General features: G+C 42.4%; 2 pseudogenes; one reads left to right on the top strand and one right to left on the bottom strand.

Moving 5' to 3' along the window:
- Positions 1-3,031: 3,031 nt before the first annotated feature.
- Gm28023 lies at positions 3,032-7,664 on the top strand (annotated as a pseudogene).
- A 5,413-nt stretch (positions 7,665-13,077) lies between these two features.
- Gm46524 lies at positions 13,078-13,395 on the bottom strand (annotated as a pseudogene).
- Positions 13,396-22,172: the final 8,777 nt, after the last annotated feature.

Raw genomic sequence — 22,172 nt, 5'->3', positions numbered from 1 at the left:
GGGGCAACCTTCTACCCAGCTAAATTTAGATCCAGGCATGGTATTATAAGCTATTAATCCCAGGAGGCAAAGACAAACAGTTCTCTGATTTCAAGGCCAGCAGAAAAAAGAGGAAGTTCTAGGTGAAGAAAAACTTAAATCCAGGCTGGGTAGACCCACACCTTTAATCCCAGTGTTTAGGAGACAGGCAAGAAAATCTCTGAGTTCAAAGAAATTTATACTGCAAGTTTCAGGACATCCAAGCTTAGGCAGAGAAAGAGTTGGAAAACAGAAATTTGGTGATAAGGCAACAGAACTCTGCAGCTTTGGCCACGTGGCTCTGGCTTTAGAGTCCATAATAAAAGGAACTACTGGAACAATTGATGCTGGTTAGCTGGAACTAAGAAATTAGTGGTGAATAAGAAGCAAACAGTATAACTTCTGGTGAAGACTTCTGGGAAATGTTTTCTGAGAGCACAAAGAAGCTGTGTTCCAGAGATAGCCAAGTTGGTACCTTGTGTAGTACCTGTACTTGGTAATGTACATTGTACGAGTGATGAAGTGGTACCGATTGTGAAGGCAAAATGGGGTGATGAAGAGCTGCTGAGGCTTGGCACTGTGAGAGGCCATGGAAGGCTTTTGGTGAATGCACAGCCTCAGTTGCAGTTGATGTTCCAGGACTGAAAGGGTCATGCAAAGAAGTCGAGGCTTGAACCCAATAAGAGAGCCTATGCTGAGGAGAAGGGTAATCCTGTAGGAGGACCAGCAGTCTCAAATAATCTGGATCCCCAAGATCTCTCAAACACTGGACCACTAAACAGACAGCATATACCAGCTGATATGAGGCCCCCAACATACATTCAGTAGAGGACTTCAGATCTGTGTTCATTCAGAAATGATGTACCTAACCCTTAAGAGACTGGAGGCCCCAGAGAGTTTAGAGTTCAGGTGGGTTGTGGAGTGAGAGCATCTATGTGGCAAATTGGGTGGAGTGGGGAGGAGGCATGGGATGTGGAGCAGACATAGGGTGGATGGGGGAGGGGAGGAAATGGAATATAGAGTAGAAAAAAATAAATTAAGTATAACATTAATTTAAAAAAGAGAGGCTATTGATGAAGCTTAATTGCAGCAGAAGACTCCAGCACATTGGAGATACCTGTTCCTTGGGATGATCACCAACAACAGCAATATCTGTGGAGTGGATCAACCTGAGCCTAGAATGCTACAGAGGGCAGAACTGGAGAAGTGCTGCCAGTCCTTTGGATTAGTGCAGAAGATCATGTTTGGATCCCAAACACAGAAACAAGAAGATGTAGCATTAAAGTTGTTTTTAAGACCACAAAATGTTGGAGATGACAAAGCCAGGGGCTATGTGCTTAGGAAAGATGCTAACAGGGAGTAGAAGCAGCAGAAGAGAAAGAAGTTTATTGCAATCACCAAAGATAAAAAACGATAGAGAAACCATATATTGAAAAAACCAAACACCCCCCCAAAAAAAAAAGATGAAAAAGGAGGTAGAGATCTGAAGACTGCTTTGACATCAGACATGGAGATGTTTGCAGTTTACCCCAGCTGGTTTCCTGTCTTGACTTGGAGATTACAGTTGAGTTACTGGATGAATCTCAGAAAAGACTTTGAACTTTTGACTTTTAACATTGTTGAGACTGCTATAGACTATGGGGACTTTTGAAGTAGGCCTAATTTATTTTGCATTACAGTATTTTTAGGTATGCCCCTGATAGTCTCATTTGTTTGAACAAGCCTATGGGTTCCAAAGAGTGGAGTGTTATGATTTGTATATGCTTGGCTCAGGGAGTGGCACTATTAGAAGGTGTAGCCCTGTTGGAGTGGATGTGTCACTGAGGGTATGAGCTTTAAGACCCTCATCCTAGCTGACTTGGAGCCTGCCAGGAGCTCTCAGATGAAGATGTAGAACTCTTAGCTCTGCCTGCAGCATGCCTGCCCAGATGCTCCAATGCTCCCACCTTGATGATAATGGATTAGTTTCTGAACCAGTAAGCCAGCCCCAGGTAAATGTTGTTCTTTATAAGTGTTGCCTTGGTCATTGTGTCTGTTCACAGCAGTAAAACCCTAAGTAAGACACAAGTATACTCCCTTCAGTTACATAGGAAAAGCTACAGAATGTTTTATATTTCAGTTCTATCATTCATCTTAGAGTGGTCTTGGAGCTTGGTACCATGGAAAAGGGAGACCACTACTGATCACAGGCCTCTGGCTTGAAGAGTGATCTGCCTTATCTATGTCTATGTGGAAGACTATTGACAGGAGAGAATGAACGATCAATAAATGAAAGGTGAATAAGAGACGGATGCCAGCATTTAACAAGTCACTGAACCAACTTAGTGGCACCCCAATGTTCTTAGACCATTTTTCATCTTCTGTAGACTGGGTCTGAGAGGTCCCGTGTTGCATTCTTGCTGCCTGTTCAATTGGATGAACACAGACCTGTAAGAAAGATGGCGCATGCTCCAGCTGCCTCACTCATTGGCCTTCACCTACCCACCATTACTCTAGCTCTATTTTCCTGTTGCCATTCCCTCTCCATAGTGGTTCCTGCTTCTTTCCCTCAAGTGCAGGAAATAGCCTTTCACTGCTCACACATTCCCAGAAGCCATTGGTTGGGTGCCAGTCATCCCTCATGTCCTGCCAACAAAGTGCTCCATGAAGGACTGAAGGTCTCATTCCTCTCTGTGGTAGTATTCTCAATGTCCCCAAAGCTTTGTAAGTTTGGCATACAAGATGTTTGTTTGGACACAATGATCAGATCATCAATCTTGAAGGAGAGGTCTACTAGTCTACCTACCATGCTCAGCCAAGCATGCTCAGCTCCTAAGAGAAACTGAACATCACTGTTCCCTCTTACACTTGGCCAAAGAAAATACCATATTAGGGCTGGAGGCAGAGGACAAATGGCAACCTTGTCACTTTTTTATATGGTGACAGGGTCCAGGATTAGGGATTCCTGATCCTTGGTGTTATATTGAGTGTTTGTCATTAGTCTCTAAGAAGCCTGGGCAGCAGTCACGCAGCTATGTAACTGCTGACTGGGACTGGCCTGTGGCCTGTGGCCATATTCACTATCATCTTCATATTACTGCAGGACCTGATGCACCACCTAAAGCTCTGGACTTCTTGCTACCCACCGGGCACTGTGCCATGGCCTTTGCAGCTAACCTGTTGCAGGTGGACCTACATAACATGCAACACAGCCTGTGCTAGGTGAATGACTTAGTGGTGGATAGTAACTGAGGTTATCGTATCTGTAGCAGCACATAGTGGACGTCAATCCACAGGTCAGTGTAATCCCCCACAGCCTGAAGCAGGCTGAGCCAGACCTTGACTTTGCTGCCACTAAGGAGATTACCTAGGGTGGAGCCTTCCTCCCTAGATCAATCTATTGTTCAGCCACTGCTGCTGTTCTCCTTCAAGACACTGCTACCTGCTGGGAGGCCACTGAGCTATTCTGGAGACTACACCCTATTCTGCAGCTGGTTCCAGGCTCCAAGAATGAATTGATGGGAATGCCCCCCACCCCCCACTTTACAAGCATATTTGCTATTAAACATTTGAGCTTTGATCAGGAATCTTGACTTAGCTCCATTTTTCTCTCAACCGCCTAGTTCCCCTCTCTTTCAGCCCCAGCCTGCCACTCAGGTGTACCCTGTCCATGTGAGCCGCGGGCCGGCTCCCAACAGGTCAGACAGGGATCTGGGTCCCAACAGGAGACAGGCTTATCAAATTTTGGTGACACCCACTGGAACCTTCTAGAGCAAAGAATTTGAGGATCAAAGTCTAGGGGGTGAAACTGGATATGACAACCAGGTTCAGGCTAGTTTGACTGAGCAGCAGCCAAATCTCAAGTCCCTTATGATTCTGTCAAAGACAAGGTTTTAACACAGTGCAAAGTCTAGTGCACCATGTCAGTCACAGCACTGAGTGGAGAGAGGGGCTATGGATGCCTGAATCTCTTTTTTGCTGTGTCCTATCTGGCCTTACTACTCATGTTAAAGAACCAGAGTTTTTTCATGTGTGATGAAATGCTAAGGGGCCCAGGGACAGTGTTTTGGTTCTTGCAAGGTCACAGCTGGGATGTCACATCTACTGTGATTCCTTTGCTGAAATTAAAACATAAGATGCCACAGTAACAGGCATCCTCACACTGGGGATTTAGCTTTCCCCTGGATATATAAGAACAACACTGACAAGCAAGACATCCAGTCACCCAGACACACACACACACACACACACACACACACACACACACACACACAGATACACAGATACACATACACAAATGCACACCTTCAGAAATATACACGCAGATGCACACCACGAGCCAGAGAGATGGTCAGAGGGTAAAGGAACTTGCCTGGCAATCATGGTGCTTGAGTTTCTCTTCTCAACCCATGCAGTAAGCTGAGAACTGACAGTGTATGCTTATCCCAGACCTCAAAATCATTGTGGTGGCCATAGCTCTCCTCACATCATGTATATACAAGCACACATTGGAGTAACAATGAATTTTATTACTAGAAATATTATTTACTCAACATGTTATAGGAAGCAGGAAGGCCTAGCATATTTTATGGCTGTTACAGATTGTGAAGACTGTGGGGCATTGGGCTACCACCCCCAACAGCCTCCACAAGAGAAGCACGGTCAGTAGTCATGTAGACAAATGGCCCAAGCTTCTGACCTTCAGGCTAAACTCCTCCCCAGTTACCTAGTAACAGTAAAGACCATAAAAAGAGCAGTTCAGTCCCTGCTTGCCCTCTCAATCCTTTGTTCTCTCACCTCTCACTTCTCTCATTCCTCTCTTCTCTTTCCTTTCTCTTTGTCTTCTCCTCTCCTCTCCCCCCCCTCTCTCTTTTTCTATCTTCTCTCTTTCTCCCTGAAGGTCTATAATAAAGCCCTTAAACCATAGAGAGTCTCTGCTCCATCAAGATCTGCTGCACACTCTGGTGAGTGTTGGGAACCTCTTCCCTTATCCCTCTCTCCCATTATCCCAGGGCTACAGAGTGTGGCCCTGGGGCCCCCAGGTCAGGGGCTGCCCCTTGTCCACCCCCCATCGAGTGGGTCAGAGGCTTGGATGCCCACCCGGGTCTGAGTGAAAAGTGTCCAGCATCCCTCCCACATCTGACTGACCAGAGAATAGGGAACTCTGGCAATGTTGGGCCTCTTTTCCCTTCCCCCTTTTCCCCTGGACCCCCTCTTTTTTGTTCCCAATGGAACACACTCCCAATTCTCCTGCACATCCCAGGGTTGCCTGACAAGTCTCCCCTGGGACAATGACATTTCTCACCATGATGGATAAGCTGGTGACTGAGCAAAAGAGGACCTGGGACCCTGACCACCCACTTTGTAACCTGACTGATGCCTTTCTGGCTGAGATGGAGAAGGTGAGACTATGAGACCTGGTGTCCATTGTGCTGTGAATAACCTAGCGACAATGAAGTGTAACTACCTGGACTCATCAGAAGGGTATTATGGGGCACTCCAGTCTCTACACTGAGTCCACTGTCCTGTTATGTCCTAGGCAAAGGGGAGCCCCCAGAGTAGCTTCAAAGGTGCAAATCTCTGTCTGGTTGTCCTTGACCAGTTTGATGCTGGGATTGTGACCACTTCAATCACTCTGACCTAGGGCCTTCTGCTCACAATCCTGAATCCGCGTGTGCAGAGCAAACCTGACTGGGGCTGGAATGAAAGGAGGATAGAGACACACTCCTTAAGATTACTTGGGTCACTTGTGGCTCCCAGCAATGGTTAAACCCGGGCTCCTGTAAGGATGATGGCCATCTTTCTCCTGTGGACTCAGCCTTTAACAGAAAGGTAGTGGAAAGAAAGGGAACCTGCTGGAGCACCTTAACCAAAGTCAGGCTGTCTTTCTGGGCAGAGTACAACAGGAAATCAACAAGGTCATAGGGCATGTGTAGTGACCAGAGATGGTAGACCAGGACCACATGTCCTACTCCAATGCTGTCATGTATGAGGTTCAGCACTATGCAGACATTATCACAATACCTTTGGCACATAAGACTTTTAGTGATGTTGAAGTGCAGGGCTCCCTTATCACTAAGGTAGGCCTGGGACCTGCCAAATTCTAGTCAGTGTTGCCAGCTAGCTAGTGGCATGAGCTGCCCAGTTAAGGAGGACTGAAATTTAGACAACCCAATTCTCAACTCTACAGTACCAACTTCCCCTGGGTAAGTATGGGAATAGAAATAAGAGCAAGAACTGTACACTAGGAACCCCATCTAGAACAAAAAGCAAGGTAAAATATGACAGTCATGGTTGTAACAGTCAGTACCTACAAATACAGGTGATGGTGTGTGTATATCTGTCAATTATCACATATCCCTGCATTTATGAGATGTGTGAAGCTCCTAGGGCTGAGTTTACATGACAGCATCCAGGGTGTGATAGAGGCTGTACTTGTTACCTTGGTGACTATGGTCTGGGGAGCCTCACCCCTGTCTGTGTACAAACGATTTACCTCTTGCTAGGGAACAACAGTCGTCCCTAACCTGTCCTGTCTCGTGTTTATAAAAAGAGAGAGAATATGTTCTGTGGGGTATGGTGAAGAATGGGGGATGGGAATGTCTTAGTGGGTCCAAGCCAAGGTATCCGTTCCCCCTGAGGGACCATCCACATGACAGTTTAGTATAGAATACAGTTTATTCAGGTCATGTGGAGGGTAGTTGGTAGTTAAGAGGTTTAGAGGCAGAGAAAGGGAGAGAGAGAGAGAAAGAGAGAGAGAGAGAGAGAGAGAGAGAGAGTCCAGCCATGAGCAAGTAGTTGGGAGGGGGGAATTAGGGTGAAGGGACAAGGGAACAGAGTGGGAACAAAAGGGCAAGAGCAAGAGGGCAAGAAAATAAGGGAACAAGAGAGAGAGGAGGGGCAAGCAGATCCTGTTATAGTGGGTCAGGCCTGCCTAGCTATTGCCAGGTAACTGTGGGGTCAAGCATACCTTGTTGTTGCCAGATAACTTTGGGTTGAAGTTTAAACAGACTGCTTTCATTTCTCTGTTTTAGTTTAATTTAAAAAAGAGTGAATTAGAAAAATGTGATGGTAGAGCAAGAATAGGGTAATTGTGATTTATGGCTGCTTCATGCTGGCTTTGGGGTGACGTGTCTCTAGGGAAGCTAGAAGGATGGGTATGGAAGGTGGCTGTCCAGTCTTAGGAGATGTTGCAGGTCAGCCAGTCTGTGGGTAGGCTCCTCTGCTTGGCAATGGAGGCAGCTGCAGAATCAGGCAATGGTGTATTTACTTTGACTGGGCACTGGGTGGGACATCCTACTAACATCTGGAAGCCACAGCCCAGTTCTTCTGACTGTTTGAGTCCAAGGTGGGCAGGGAAAAGGAAGTGCCCGAAGTAGGGTACTCCATAACCCAGCAAGGAGCACACTATTCTCCTAGCACATGACACTGCTTGCACTCACTTTATAAGTCTTAGGCAGAGAGAGACAGGGGGTAGGGGGTGGGGTGGGAAGACAGGAACTCCCTCTCTTGTGCAGGAGAGTGGCTTCTCAGACAAGGCAAAAGCTGTTTTTCTTGTGGCTGCAGTGGGATATCTAAAAGCAACTACAACAGTGGAAAAACAGGCAGAGCCCAGTGGCAGCTTTGGACAAGCAAGTCTCACAAACAGAGCCCCTGTCGGGACATAAGGGGTAGAGCCAGACACATTTTTCCTGGGGGGAAACCAGGAGCAAATGCAAAAGGGGGGCAGTAGACATAGTCCCTGGCAGCAGTCAGGGCCAGACTCACTTTTGAGATGGCAAACTGGCTGAATGAGCAGCAGCCACAGCGGGAGCCAGCCAATGTGGGATTGGGAAAGGGAAAGTCTATGCCATGTTTAGGTATGGACCCCATAGACTCATATATTTGAACGAGCCTATGGGGGACAGGGAGTGGAATGTGATTGTTTGAATATAATTGACCCAGGGAGTGACAATATTACAAAGTATGGCCCAGTTGGAGGAGGTGTGTCTCTGTGGGTATGGGAATTAAGACCCTCATCATAGCTAACTGAAAGCCAGTATTCTGCTAACAGTCTTCAGATGAAGATGTACAACACTCAGATCTGCCTGCACCATGCCTGCCCAGACACAGTCATGCTTTCAACTTTGCCACGGACCACCCCAATCAGTTATAGGGGTCCCTGGAATGAGGGTCCATGAAGCTAGGTGGGTAAGGATTCGGTGGTGACAAACAGAAACAAACACAGGGGCTGTTTGAATCTTAGTGTATTTTGCAGCTCTCAAGCAGGGGATTTTATACATTAAAAAACCAAACATTACATCTCTTAGAAACTATTTTCAGTGAAACAATCACAAATACCAACAAAAATCGTTTGGCACAGTAAAGCACAAAAACCATCCAAGCATTTCAACTCTGAAACTATGTATTCAGTGACTCACAAACAGAACAGGTAACATCACTATAAATCATCAAAATATAACAGTTCTAAAAGGATGTATTCAGTGGGGGCTGTCGTCCAAGGCTAGTGGAATATTTCCAGGAGCAGGTTAATAAATCTTTAATGGTCAGTGCTCTTAACCGCTGAACTAACTTTCCTGCCCCATGGTCAATTATTATTTACATCTAGTGCCTGATTTTTTTTTTATAATCTTCAATGTGTAAATTTAAACTATTTTAATTCTTTCTAATTAAGGCTTTTTTAAAAAATCATATGCCAAAATCTACCTCTGATGACACATGTAGCCATATGAAATTTTATTGTTGGGAAATTTTTTATCATAATAGTTTTGTAAATGATTTAGAAAGTAAAGCATTGGTTCCCCTGGGGATAAGGTGATGTTAGTGGCCCCATCTCTAGGGATGGTTTCTTACCCACTATTCTCACTTAAGATCTTGGCCGAGGCTACCAGGAACATGTAAATAAGAAAAGAAATAAGAGAAACAAAACAGATAGATTGCCATGAGAACTATGGCTCAATATTCTTTCTCAGGTGAAGAGTTCCAGAACCGGTTCCAGGAGGCCTCCCCCTTTTGAGGTCGATCGCCTCAGTCTGTGGAACTTGCCACACAGGTCCTACTGGAGGTGGTGTGGCATCTCTTCCTATTTTATTTTTTAATTGAAGCTCATAAATATCTCTTTTGGCTGTAGAAATGAAGGAAAAGACTAGTCGGAAGATGATTGTAAAAATAAGAATTATTATTCCTGTAGCCATGGTGACAACAATGACCCAATGTAGCCAACTAACAGGGTTTAATGACTAAACCAAAGCTAATAGACTGAGCCAAATCTTATATAGCAGTATATTCAACATGGGCTTTGCTCATAGCAGAGATTTGTGCTTGTAATTGAGCCATATTATGAATGATATCATTGTCTTTCCAAATTCCCAACAACTTATTTTTAGTAAAATTCTAATTATGACTTTCATTATAAGGCAATGGTGTTACACATATGTACCAAAACCTGGCATCCACTTGATAGAAAGCTGAACTTTAATATTTTCCACTTCTTGTCCTAATACCAAAACTACATCCTCTAAAGCATCAAGTTTTACTTCTAATTTTTTATCTAAAATTCGTTGCCCTGCAAGTGTTAAAGAGACATTTTTATTTAAGTCATCAACAAAATGTGCTGTCTTCATATTTGAGACTAAGGCGATTGTTGAGACTGTAAGTGAAGTAAGAAGGCTATTAGAGCACTAATGCCTAAAATTAAAGTTGCAACAAAATGCTTTGGTCTAATTAGCTCATTAACTCTCTTAAGTGTTTGCAAGGCTACATCATCAAACCAAACATCTTCTTTTAAATCTACAGGAAGCATAATATAAGAAGGTCCTTGTAATATCAAAATAACTGAATAATTCTTAATTAAAATAGGATCAACACAGTTAGTTACAATACATTTGAAACAGCTGACCTGATAAGATCGTTTTACTTTAATAATTTTTAAATCTGAGAACTGTCCAGTGAGTATACCATAAGGATAGTTTAGGCAAGATCTAAGTACCAAAGGAGTGCTCTTAGATTTCTTAGGCTTTTTTTTTTAAGAACCATGATAGTTGCAGCAAAAAGTCTAAATAACCCCCCAAAAACCCATTAGAAATATTATGTGAAAGAGAATGCCTGACATAAATAGATTTCATCCATCCTGTAGTGAACCATCTATTAATAGACTCATTTGTAAATGTATCAGATCTATATGCATGAAAGAGTGTAACTCATTAGTTAACTGTTTCCTATTATTATAAAATGTTGAGACTATGGAATAATCATAATTTCTTTCTTGAGTTTTCCAAGTATCATGTACTGAAGCCCAGAAACTAAACCCACATTTAAGCCATCTTGGACTATCACCTGAAAGCAAGGATACCCACAATTTATCATTGTCCCAATATTCTTGTAGACATTCTTTCAGAGGCATTGTTTCTTTTGGCCTTATAAATGTTTCATCATAATTATAATCACTCAAAATCATTATTGAAAGCATTAATCTTTTACAACTCGGGGGGGGGGGCATCAGGATCTATCTGGAGCATCAGAAAGAAAAGTTCTATAACTAGTGGGAAGGCAACCCATGGGGGGGTATTCCCTTTAAAGTAACATAGATTGGGGCAGAGTCTGACATTTCCTCATATTTAATTACAGAGGAAGTCAAATGGGGGGGGGATCAGCGTGTCCCCCTAGCAGCTCAGTATTATTAGTCATGTCTCTGATATGCACATTATCTCCCCAGTCCATGGGATGAAGAAGTGGAGGATGGGGAACATAGATAGGCCCAAAACGAGGTTGCAGAGGCATAGCATACCTGCATAGAAAACACAGCAAGCATAGCAAGAAACATATTTTCTGCTGATGGTGGTTTCCTGGTATCAGAGATTATTTGTTGTGCTCTCTGGGTGAGTTTCTCTCCAGTTGTCCCCAAGTGGGTGGATCTATCCTGTGGTAGATGACAGTTCAGGAGGAGCGGCTGCCTGTGGAGAAGAGAGATCAAGCTTCTTGATTTTCTTCATTACTTCTTTTGCTTCTTTCTCTTCTGGGTTCTTGATAGAGGTTTTCTGGTGGAAGGGTCGAATAATTGTCTGGGATCCAGACCGGGGTCTCTGCAGTCTGTGGAAAAACACATGCATATCCTCTTCCTGAGGTGATTAACACATCTGGCCCTTCCCATGTGCCTGTTAAAAGATTCTTCCACATCATTAAAGGAGTAACAGTCTGCTGTAGGGGGGCCCAATGTTTTTACATAGGGGTAAAGCCTTTATCATCTGTATTAAGGTGATTAATGGCAAATAAAGCATGGCTTAATACTTGATGAGGTGAGTAGTAATGACCACTAGATTTTAAGCTCTGAAGTTGTACTTTAAGATTTTGATGAGTCTTCTATGATAGCCTGACCTTGGGGGTTGTATGGAATTCCTGTTGTATGTTCTATGCCCCATTTAATACAAAATTTTGCACAAGGTTGAGAAGTTTAAGCTGGAGCATTATCAGTTTTAATTCTTTTTGGCACACCTAAGGAGGAGAAGCACATAATAAGATGTATGACATCTTTCACAGCTTCTCCAGTTCTAGCAGTATCCATAACCACATGAGAATATGTACATTCTAGCATGTACATAGGCCAACTTTCCATATTCTGGGATATGAGTTATGTCCATTTGCCACAAAACTTGAGGTTTAAGGCCCCTTGGATTAACTCCCATTTTCAATGAATGATATACATCAGGACAATGTTTACAATAATTCACAATTTGTCTAGCCTTTTCTCATGTCAAATTGAACATCCTTCTCAAGGCCAATGCATTCTGATGATGTAAGGCATGACTTTCCGATGCTTGTTCAACCATACTAGCAATCACGCGATCCTTCGTTAATAAATCTGCCATAGCATTTCCTGAAGCCAATGGACCTGGCAGGCCAGTATGTTCTCTGATATGTCCTATAAAACTTTTCTTTTTCTTGATTGAATTATATTTTGCAACTGAAGCAAGAGTATTATAATTTTGGAACCCCCAGATATAAGAGCTGTCTCTATATCAGGAAATAAATGAACTACATATTTTGAATCTGTATAAAGGTTAAACTCTTCAGGCAGGTGTTCAAGGGCAGTGATAACTGCAATAATTTCTGTCTGCTGTGCAGGAGTTTCTTTTGCCTTTTTAATAACTACAGGTCTATTCTTTTATAGAGACAGCTGAGGTTCCAGTGGATGACCCATCTGTACATACCAAGAGGGCATCAGAAATGGGTTCCAATGCTACTTTAGAAGGAAAAATTATTTCTGTTTCTTCTGCAAACTTTAATATAGGGTGTTGAGGTACATGATATTTAATTTGTCCCACATACTGAGCTAATGCTATTCCCCAATCATCTGCAGTTTGAAGTAAATACTCCAATTGTACCTTATCATAGGGAATAACAATTTCATGAATTTCTTTGCCAAATAATTCCCTGGATCTTATCCTCCTTTTAATAATTAATTGACTACACATAAAAGGATAAGAAGATGACATTTTTACTTGAGTATGAGGGAAATAAATCCATTCTAGTACACCTTCTTACCATAAACATGCAGTAGGGGTGTAAGATGTTTTAAGTATAATAAAGAGACCATGGTTTTAAATAATTTGTTTTAACTTTGCGTCTTGCATCTTTTGTTCTATCAATTCTAGTTGCTTTAAGGCTTCTTTTGTAAGCTGTCTCTTAGACTTGGGATCAGGATCTCCTTTAAGAATTTCAAATAAATGATGCAACTGTCCTGTGGTAATTTTTAAATAAGGTCTAATCCAATTAATATTTCCCAATAATTTTTGAAAATCATTAAGTGTTTTTAATTTATCAATACTAAGTTGTAATTTTTGAGATATGATATATTCATTATGAAATTTTTCCAAATAATTTATTGGCCTGTTATGTTGAATTTTATCAGGCTCAATAATTAGTCCATGCTGGGTCAATACCTCAATCATATCTTTCAAAATTAATTCAGTTAAATCCTGTTTTTTTGCCTGCTATAAGAATATCATCCATATAATGTAAAATAAAAGCCTTTTTTTTTAAATTTTTTTTGGTAGGAACGAACTTTTTTGGGGGGAGGATTCATCAATCCCTCTTGGCCCCTGCCTTCCTCATGGCTGCCAGCATGTTGCTCAGCTCCTCCTGCTTTCTCTTAACGCAGATGTGCATGCCCACCCTCTTCTTGATGAACTTGAGTGCATGCTTGTCCTTGGACACTTTGAGTATCTCCATGGCTCACCACTCATAGGGTGCGAAGCAGCATACCTCCTGGATCATGTCCTACACGAACTTGGTGTGCTTGGTGAGGTGCCCGCGGCACTGGCTCTGTCTCAGTTTGCTGATGGTTTTTGTCACCTTGTGGCCCTTGTTGAGACCCATGACCATGGGGTAGTGCAGGGCCATGGCTGCTGCTCTCTGAGGGTGGCCAGGAAAAGAAGCAATAAAAGCCTTTTTATACTTAGCCCTAATGGATCTTAAAGCTTGATTCACAAAATTAGGACAAAGAGTGCTACATCTACTCCAGTAGTGACATGCATGACAGGCCAAAAGCCTGGGTACAGTCCTGAGGCGAAGAGTTCCACGGAAACTTAGTCTCTTGGAACTGTGGCATTCCACAGCATGTATGCTCCAATTTTGTCCTTGCGAATGGATCTGTGTGCTTTCTTTCAGTATTGGGTTTTTTTTTTTTTGTCTTTTTTTCTCTTATTAGATATTTTCTTTATATATATACATTTCAAATGCTATCCCGAAAGTTCCCTATACCTTCCCCCTGCCCTGCTCCCCTATCCACCCACTCCCGCTTCTTGGCCCTGGCATTCCCTTGTACTGGGGCATATAAAGTTTGCAATAGCAAGGGGCCTCTCTTCCCAGGGATGGCCGACTAGGCCATCTTCTGCTACATATGAAGCTAGAGATAGGAGCTATGGGGGTACTGGTTAGTTCATATTGTTGTTTCACCTATAGGGTTTCAGACCCCTTCAGTTCTTTGGGTGCTTTCTCTAGTTCTCCATTGGGGGCTCTGTATCCCATCTTATAGATGACTGTGAGCATCCACTTCTGTATTTGCCAGGCACTGGCAAAGCCTCATATGAGACAGCTATAACAGGGTCCCCCCTTCAGCAAAATCTTTCTGGCATATGCAATAGTGTCTGGGTTTGGTGGCTGATTATGGGATGGATCCCTGGGTGGGGTAGTCTCTGGATAGTCCATCCTTTCATCTTAGCTCCAAACTTTGTAACTCCTTTCTTGGGTATTTTGTTCCCATTCTAAGGAGGAATGAAGTATCTACCCATTGGTCTTCCATCTTCTGATTTTCTTGTGTTTTGCAAATTGTATCTTGGGTGTTCTATGTTTCTGGGCTAATATCCATTTACCAGTGAGCGCACATCTAATGACTTCTTTTGTGATTGGGTTACCTCACTAAGGATGATATCCTCCAGATACATCCATTTGTCCAAGAATTTCATAAATCCATTGTTTTTAATAGCTGAGTAGTACAACATGGTGTAAATGTACCACATTTTCTGTATCCATTCTTCTGTTTAGGGACATCTGGGTTCTTTCCAGCTTCTGGCTATTGTAAATAAGGCTGCTACGAACATAGTAGAGCATGCATTCTTATTACCAGTTGGAACTTCTTCTGGGTATATGCCCAGGAGACATATTGCTGGATCTTCTGGTAGTACTATGTCCAAGTTTCTAAGGAACCGCCTTACTGATTTCCAGAGTGGTTGTACAAGCTTGCAATCCCACCAACAGTGGAGGAGTGTTCCTCTTTCTCCACATCTGCTGTCACCTGAATTTTTGATCTTAGCCATTCTGACTGGTGTGCGGTGGAATCTCAAGGTTGTTTTGATTTGCATTTCCCTGATGATTAAGGATATTGAACATTTTTTCAGGTGCTTCTCAGCCATTCGGTATTCCTCAGTTGAGAATTCTTTGTTTAGCTCTGTGCCCCATTTTTTAATGGGGTTATTTGAATTTCTGGAGTCCAGCTTCTTGAGCTCTTTGTATATATTGGATATGAGTCCCCTATAAGATTTAGGATTGGTAAAAATCCTTTCCCAATCTGTTGGTGGCATTTTTGTCTTATTGACAGTGTCTTTTGCCTTACAGAAGCTTTGCAATTTCATGAGGTCCCATTTGTTGATTCTTGATCTTACAGCACAAGCCATTGCTGTTCTGTTTAGGACTTTTTCCCCTGTGCCCATATCTTTGAGGCTTTCCCCCACTTTCTCCTCTATTAATTTCAGTGTCTCTGGTCTTATGGCTACATTTCTTTCTCTCGCCACCTAGCCCCTCTTCTCTTCCAGGTTTCCAAAATGCCTTTCCAGGCTAGAACCCAGGTTGTGGTCTGCTGGCCGGACACAACACCTTATGATTGGCATCAGACTGCAAAGTTCACTCTTAGCCCAGGACAGTTTATAGTATGGAGGACAGAATATGAGGATAGAGCAAAGGAAGTGGTTCAAAATTTAGCCTTTAAGAAAAAGGCAGATAAACCTACTATGAAAATGCTCTTGGGTAGACAGGACTATCCATCCCCTCAGGAACAAGCTGGTTTAAAAAGGGAAGTACTGGAAGAAGTTTCTAAGATAGCAGTGGCTGCTTGGTGAAGGCTCCCTCCTGCTGATGGTAAGACAACTGTATTATCAGGAATCAAACAAAAACAAGATGAATTGTATGAAGACTTTATTGATAGACTGGAAGAAGCACCAGGCAGGATGCTTCCTCCTTCTGAGGGCTCTGACATATTATTAAAACAACTTGCATGGGAAAAATGCCAATACTCTCTGCCAGGAACTAATTAGACCAACCAGAATAACAGGGACTGTGCAAGATTACATCAAAGCATATACAGATGCCTCACCAGCCATGGTCCAGGGTATAGTCTATGCTGCAGCAATGCAAGGGCAACATTTTAGTGCCTATGCTCAGAACTTAAAAGGAGGAAGAAATCAAAAGGTTTCATGTTTTTCTTGCAGCCAGAAGGAACATATGAGCCACGACTGTAAAAAAGAAGAGCAGATGTCAAAAATAAAAATAAGAAAAACCAACCTCCAGGGTTATGTCCTCGGTGTAAGAAGAGAAAGCATTGGAGAAATGAATGTAAATCAAAATTTCATAAGGATGGAACACCTCTGAAAGATGAGGAGACAAAAAAAAATGGAATGAGAGCACTCTTCCACTCCAAATTTAAAAAAAAAGGGGGGGGGGCAAAATAGAGAGATAGAGGAAGGTAAAAGTAAGCTGAACCCTCTGACCTCTGAATTTAACATCTTAAGTTTACCTCGAGCAACACCAGTAAGTGTAGGATTAGAACTTATAGTAGACTTTATGAGGGAGTGCAATTGGTAGATATAGGATTTAAAGGCCCATTATCATCTGGCACCTTTGATCTTATAATAGGGAGAAGTTTAAATTATAAGAAAAAATTTGAAGTACTTCCTGGAATAATTGATTAAGACTTCCAGGGAGAGGTAAAAATTATGATTAGACCATTAAAAGAAACAATACAACTACATAAGAACCAACAGGTAGCTCAGATAATGCTACTTCCTTATATACAACTCCCCCAATCCAATATTAAAGCAGACTAGAGGAGATGAAGGGTTTGGCTCCACAGAGGTGGCAGCTTGGACTCAGGAAATTACTAGACAAAGAACCTTAAAAACTATAAAAGTAGAAGGAAAAAATAGCTAAGGATTATTGGACACAGGAGCAGATAGGTCTTGCATTATAGGAAAAGACTGGCCTGGGACAGTTCATACCACCTCTACTCTAGTGGGATTGGGGCTCACTTCCAATGTAGCTCAAAGTTCAAAAATCCTGATATGGGAATGTGAAGATAAAGTGGGTACTTTTCAATCTTACAGTATTTCCTCTCTGCCATTCTCCTTATGGGGAAGAGATATCTTAGGGGAAATGAAAGTAAAATTAACCACAGGTGAAAAATGGAATGAGCAGCATTTTATATCGGGGCCGCTGATGAATTATATGCAGATAAAATTTCATGGATCAGTGATGAGCCTGTGTGGCAGCTGAATCAGTGGTCCCTAACTCAGGAAAAGATAGAGGCTTTAGAACAATTAATAGAACAACTGCAATTAGGACATATTGAAGAATCTAACAATCCATGGAATACTCCTGTGTTTGTCATTAAGAAAAAAATCAGGTAAATGGAGGCTCTTACAAGATCTTAGGGCTGTTAATAAGACAATGCATGATATGGGAGCTTTACAGCCAGGACTCCCATCCCCAATAGCTGTTCCAGAGGATTATTATCTTATAGTTATAGATTTAAAGGATTGCTTTTTACTATAAAATTACAACCAGAAGACACACAAAGATTTGCTTTCAGCATTCCCTGTCAATTTTCAAAGGCCATTTCAAAGGCATCAATGGAAGGTTCTTCCCCCAAGGTATGAAGAACAGTCCTACTCTTTTGCCATGGACCGGGCTCAGTCAGCCCTCCTAAATCCGTGGGAATCAGGGTCTTGGACAGATGGGCATAGAGTCAGAGAAAATGGAGTGACAAACAGACAGGACACAAGGGAGTGTGCTGAATCTGAATGTAATTTGTCAAATCGAGCATCATACTTTTTATACAGAAGAAAATAGGGAAGTTAGGTGACACATCGGTAAGGTATGAATATGGTTACCGGATGCTTAATGACTCTAACACAAAACAGAGGAATGCAAACACAAAGACTGGCAGGAACTGGGCAATAAAACAACTGAGACAAAGTCAGCTCTATCTAAGGTCAGCTATAGTTTTAGAAGCCAGTTGTGAGGTCTTTACACTCCCTGGGCAAGGGCTTTCATGCCCAAGTCATGGTTCTAATTAGGTTCCACTGTAGCAAACCTTCTCATGAATAATGCAATACTCTAAAACCACAGCCTGATCTACTTCCTAAACCATTGTAAATTCCTGTCTATGGGAGCGACTTGGCTTTTATTCTAAGTGATAGTGTGGAGGGACTTTCTACTAATAAGTAATGTAGTCTGCCATACATAACTATAATAAGAATTCTAAACTTACGTTGCTAAGCTTACCCTGAGATTTTTAACTCTATGTAGTAGATAGTAAAGCCTGATTTCTTTCACTATCTCTCTTACAATACTAGATAGAGGCAATTCTGAATGTTACTGAATAGGCAACATTCTTACTGAATTCCAAGCCCAGAGTTGGCTCAAAGACTACCTAGGGCATTGGTGAAGGCCAGGAAGCTAAGTTAGATTTTGCTTAGGTATTTGGCAAGTCATTGTTTGGAGGCACCTATAACAAAACAATACTGGAGAAGCAACACAACTTCTGGGACAGAACCCGTTTCAGGCTCCAGACATCCGGGCACCTTCCCCATGATAGGAGAGGTTTCCACCTGGGAGGGCTCTGCCGGAGCAGGTTGGGGAGCCATCATGGGTCCCGGATCCCTCAGAGACTAGTCTGCGCAGGTGAGAGTGCAGACTACAGAAGCAACACAGCTTCTGGGACAGACCCCATTTTGGGGTCCAGACATCCAGGCATCTTCCCCACCAGAAGACAGGTGTCCGCCTGGGAAGGCTCTGTCAGAGCAGGTGGGGGAGCCTCTTGGGTCCCAAATCCCTCAGAGACTAGTCTGCACAGGTGAGAGTGTGCACACAGAAGCTACACAGCTTCTGAGACAGGGAGAAGCAACACAGCTTCTGGGACAGGCTCTGTTTCGGGCCTTCATCTTCAGCCAAGAGGCAAGTCCGGACGCCAGATATCTGTGTACTTTACCTGCAAGAGGAGAGATTGCCTGCAGAGAGTACTTTGACCACTGAGACTCAGGAGAGAGCTGGACTCCCAGGTCTGCTGACAGAAACTAACAGGATCATAGGAGGAACAACCAGAGACAACTATAACAACTAACTCCAGAGATTACCAGATGGCAAAAGGCAAACATAAGAATCTTACTAACAGAAACCAAGACCACTGACCATCATCAGAACCCAGCACTCCCACCTCAGCCAGTCCTGGATACCTCAACACACCCAAAAAGCAAGACTCAGATTTAAAATCATATCTCATGAGGACATCAAGAAGGGCTTTAATAACTCACTTAAAGAAATACAGGAGAACACTGCTAAAGAGGTAGAAGTCCTTTAAAAAATACAGGAAAACACAACCAAACAGGTGATGGAATTGAACAAAATCATTCAAGACCTAAAAGGGGAAGTAGAAACAATAAAGAAAACCCAAAGTGAGACAATGCTGGAGATAGAAACCCTAGGAAAGAAATCTGGAACCATAGATGGGAACATCAGCAACAGAATACAAGAGATGGAAGAGAGAATCTCAGGTGCAGAAGTTTCCATAGAGAACATCTGCACAACAATCAAAGAAAATAAAAAACGCAAAAAGATCCTAACTCAAAACATCCAGGAAATCCAGGACATAGTGAGAAGACCAAACCTACGGATAATAGGAGTTGATGAGAATGAAGATTTTCAACTTAAAGGGACAGCAAATATCTTCAACAAAATTATACAAAAAAACTTCCCAAATCTAAAGAAAGAGATGCCCATGAACATACAAGAAGCTTACAGAACTCCAAATAGACTGGACCAAAAAAGAAATTCCTCCTGACACATAATAATCAGAACAAAAAATGCACTAAATGAAGAGAGAATATTAAAAGCAGTAAGGGAAAAAGGTCAAGTAACATATAAAGGCAGGTCTATTAGAATTACACCAGACTTCTCATCAGAGACAATGAAAGCCAGATCCTGGACAGGTGTTTTGCAGAACCTAAGAGAACACAAATGCCAGCTCAGGCTACTATACCCAACAAAACTCTCAATTACCATAGATGGAGAAACCAAAGTATTCCATGATAAAAACAACTTCACACAATATCTTTCCACAAATCCAGCCCTTCAAAGAATAATAAAGGAAAAACACCAACACAAGGAAGAAAACTACACCCTAGAAAAAGCAAGAAAGTTATGCTTCAACAAACGTAAAAGAAGACAGCCTCAAGAACAGAATCCCAACTTTAACAACAAAAATAACAGGAAGCAACAATTACTTTTCTTGAATTTCGCTTAGCATCAATGGGCTCACTTCCCCAATAAAAAGACATAGACTAATAGACTGGCTACACAAACAGGACCCAACATTTTTTTTGCTTACAGGAAACCCACCTCAGGGAAAAGGACAGACACTACCTCAGAGTTAAAGGCTGGAAAATAATTTTCCAAGCAAATGGTCCGAAGAAACAAGCTATAGTAACCATTCTAATATCAAATAAAATTGACTTCCAAACCAAAGTTATCAAAAAAGACAAGGAGGGGCACTTTATACTCATCAAAGGTAAAATCTGCCAAGATGAACTCTCAATTCTGAATATCTATGCTCCAAATACAAGGGCAGCCACTTTCATTAAAGAAACTTTAGTAAAGCTCAAAGCACACATTGCGCCTCACACAATAATAGTGGGAGAATTCAACACCCCACTCTCACCAATGGACAGATCCTGGAAAAAGAAACTAAACAGAGAAACATGGACACTAACAGAAGTTATGAAACAAATGGATTTAATTGATATCTACAGAACATTTTATCCTAAAACAAAAGGATATACCTTCTGCTCAGCGCCACACGGTACCTCCTCCAAAATTGACCATATAATTGGTCACAAAACAGGCCTCAACAGATACAAAAATATTGAAATTATCCCATGCATCCTATCTGATCACCACGGACTAAGGCTGAACTTCAATAACAACATAAATAATAGAAGCCAACATTCACGTGGAAACTGAACAACACTCTACTCAATGATTCCTTGGTCAAGGATGAAATAAAGAAAGAAATTAAAGGTGTTTTAGAGTTTAATGAAAATGAAGCCACAGCATACCCAAACTTATGGGACACAATGAAGGCAGTCCTAAGAGGAAAACTCATAGCTCTGACTGCCTCCAAAAAGAAACTAGAGAGAGCATACACTAGCAGCCTGACAGCAAACCTAGAAGCTCTAGAACTAAAGGAAGAAAATTCACCCAAGAGTAGATGGCGGGAAATAATCAAACCCAGGGCTGAAATCAACCAAGTGGAAACAAAAAGAACTATTCAAAGAATCAACCAAACCAGGAGCTGGTTCTTTGAGAAAACCAGCAAGATAGATAAACCCTTAGCCAGACTAACTAGAGGGCACAGGGACAGTATCCTAATTAACAAAATCAAAAATGAAAAAAGAAGACATAACAGAACCTGAGGAAATCCAAAACATATCAGATATTACTACAAAAGGCTATACTCAACAAAACTAGAAAATGTGGATGAAATGGACAACTTTCTAGACAAATACCAGGTACCAAAGTTAAATCAGGAATGGATTAATGATCTAAACAGTCCCATTTCCCCTAAAGAAATAGAAGCAGTCATCAATAGTCTCCCAACCAAAAAAAGCTCAGGACCATATGGGTTTAGTGCAGAGTTCTATCAGACCTTCAAAGAAGACCTAATTCCAACTCTTCTCAAACTATTCCACAAAATAGAAACAGAAGGTGTTAGGAGCGGGTGTGGCGGCAGTCCCAAAGGCACCAGGGACTGTAGCTAAGTCGTATGACTTGCACCTGACTTCCTCATATAAGCCACAAACATCTTGAGAGCTGCGCAGGTGCACCAGGATACCGGTGAATCCAGTTTGATGGAGATATGCCCCTGCTGCCCTGATTAGCTGAAGCTGCATGCCTGGTGAGGCGGCGTGGCCTGCTGTGCGTGGATGAGAGTATAAAAGGAGTGAGAGACCCAGGGTTCGGGGGAGATATAAACAAGAAGAATCAGGACTGAATAAACTGCTGTTAGAAGGACTGGTGGTCGTGTCGTTCTTGCTGGTTGAGAGCGGACGCGACAATTGGTGGCCCGTACGGGGAACCGACTCCCCCACCGAGTTCAGAACTTTCAGCAGTCAGTGGTTGCCGGCAGGGTAAGTTCACGGTGAGTGAAACTTTCGACCCCAGGAGTTTGGGAAGGACCTCGGATAAAATATAGGTGAGCATAAAGTTGCCAGGAAGTAGGCACAAAGTAACCCAGGAGTTTGGGAAGGACCTCGGATAAAATAGAGGCAAGCATAAAGTTGCCAGGAAGCAGGCACAAGGTAATGGAAGGTTCCCGGCTTTGGGACAAGTTAAGGTTCCCGGTTTGGGGACAA

Source organism: Mus musculus, chromosome 15, assembly GCF_000001635.26.
Source record: "Mus musculus strain C57BL/6J chromosome 15, GRCm38.p6 C57BL/6J".
In the NCBI taxonomy this organism is placed as follows: Eukaryota; Metazoa; Chordata; class Mammalia; order Rodentia; family Muridae; genus Mus; species Mus musculus.
This window is presented reverse-complemented; position numbering and strand designations above follow the sequence as displayed.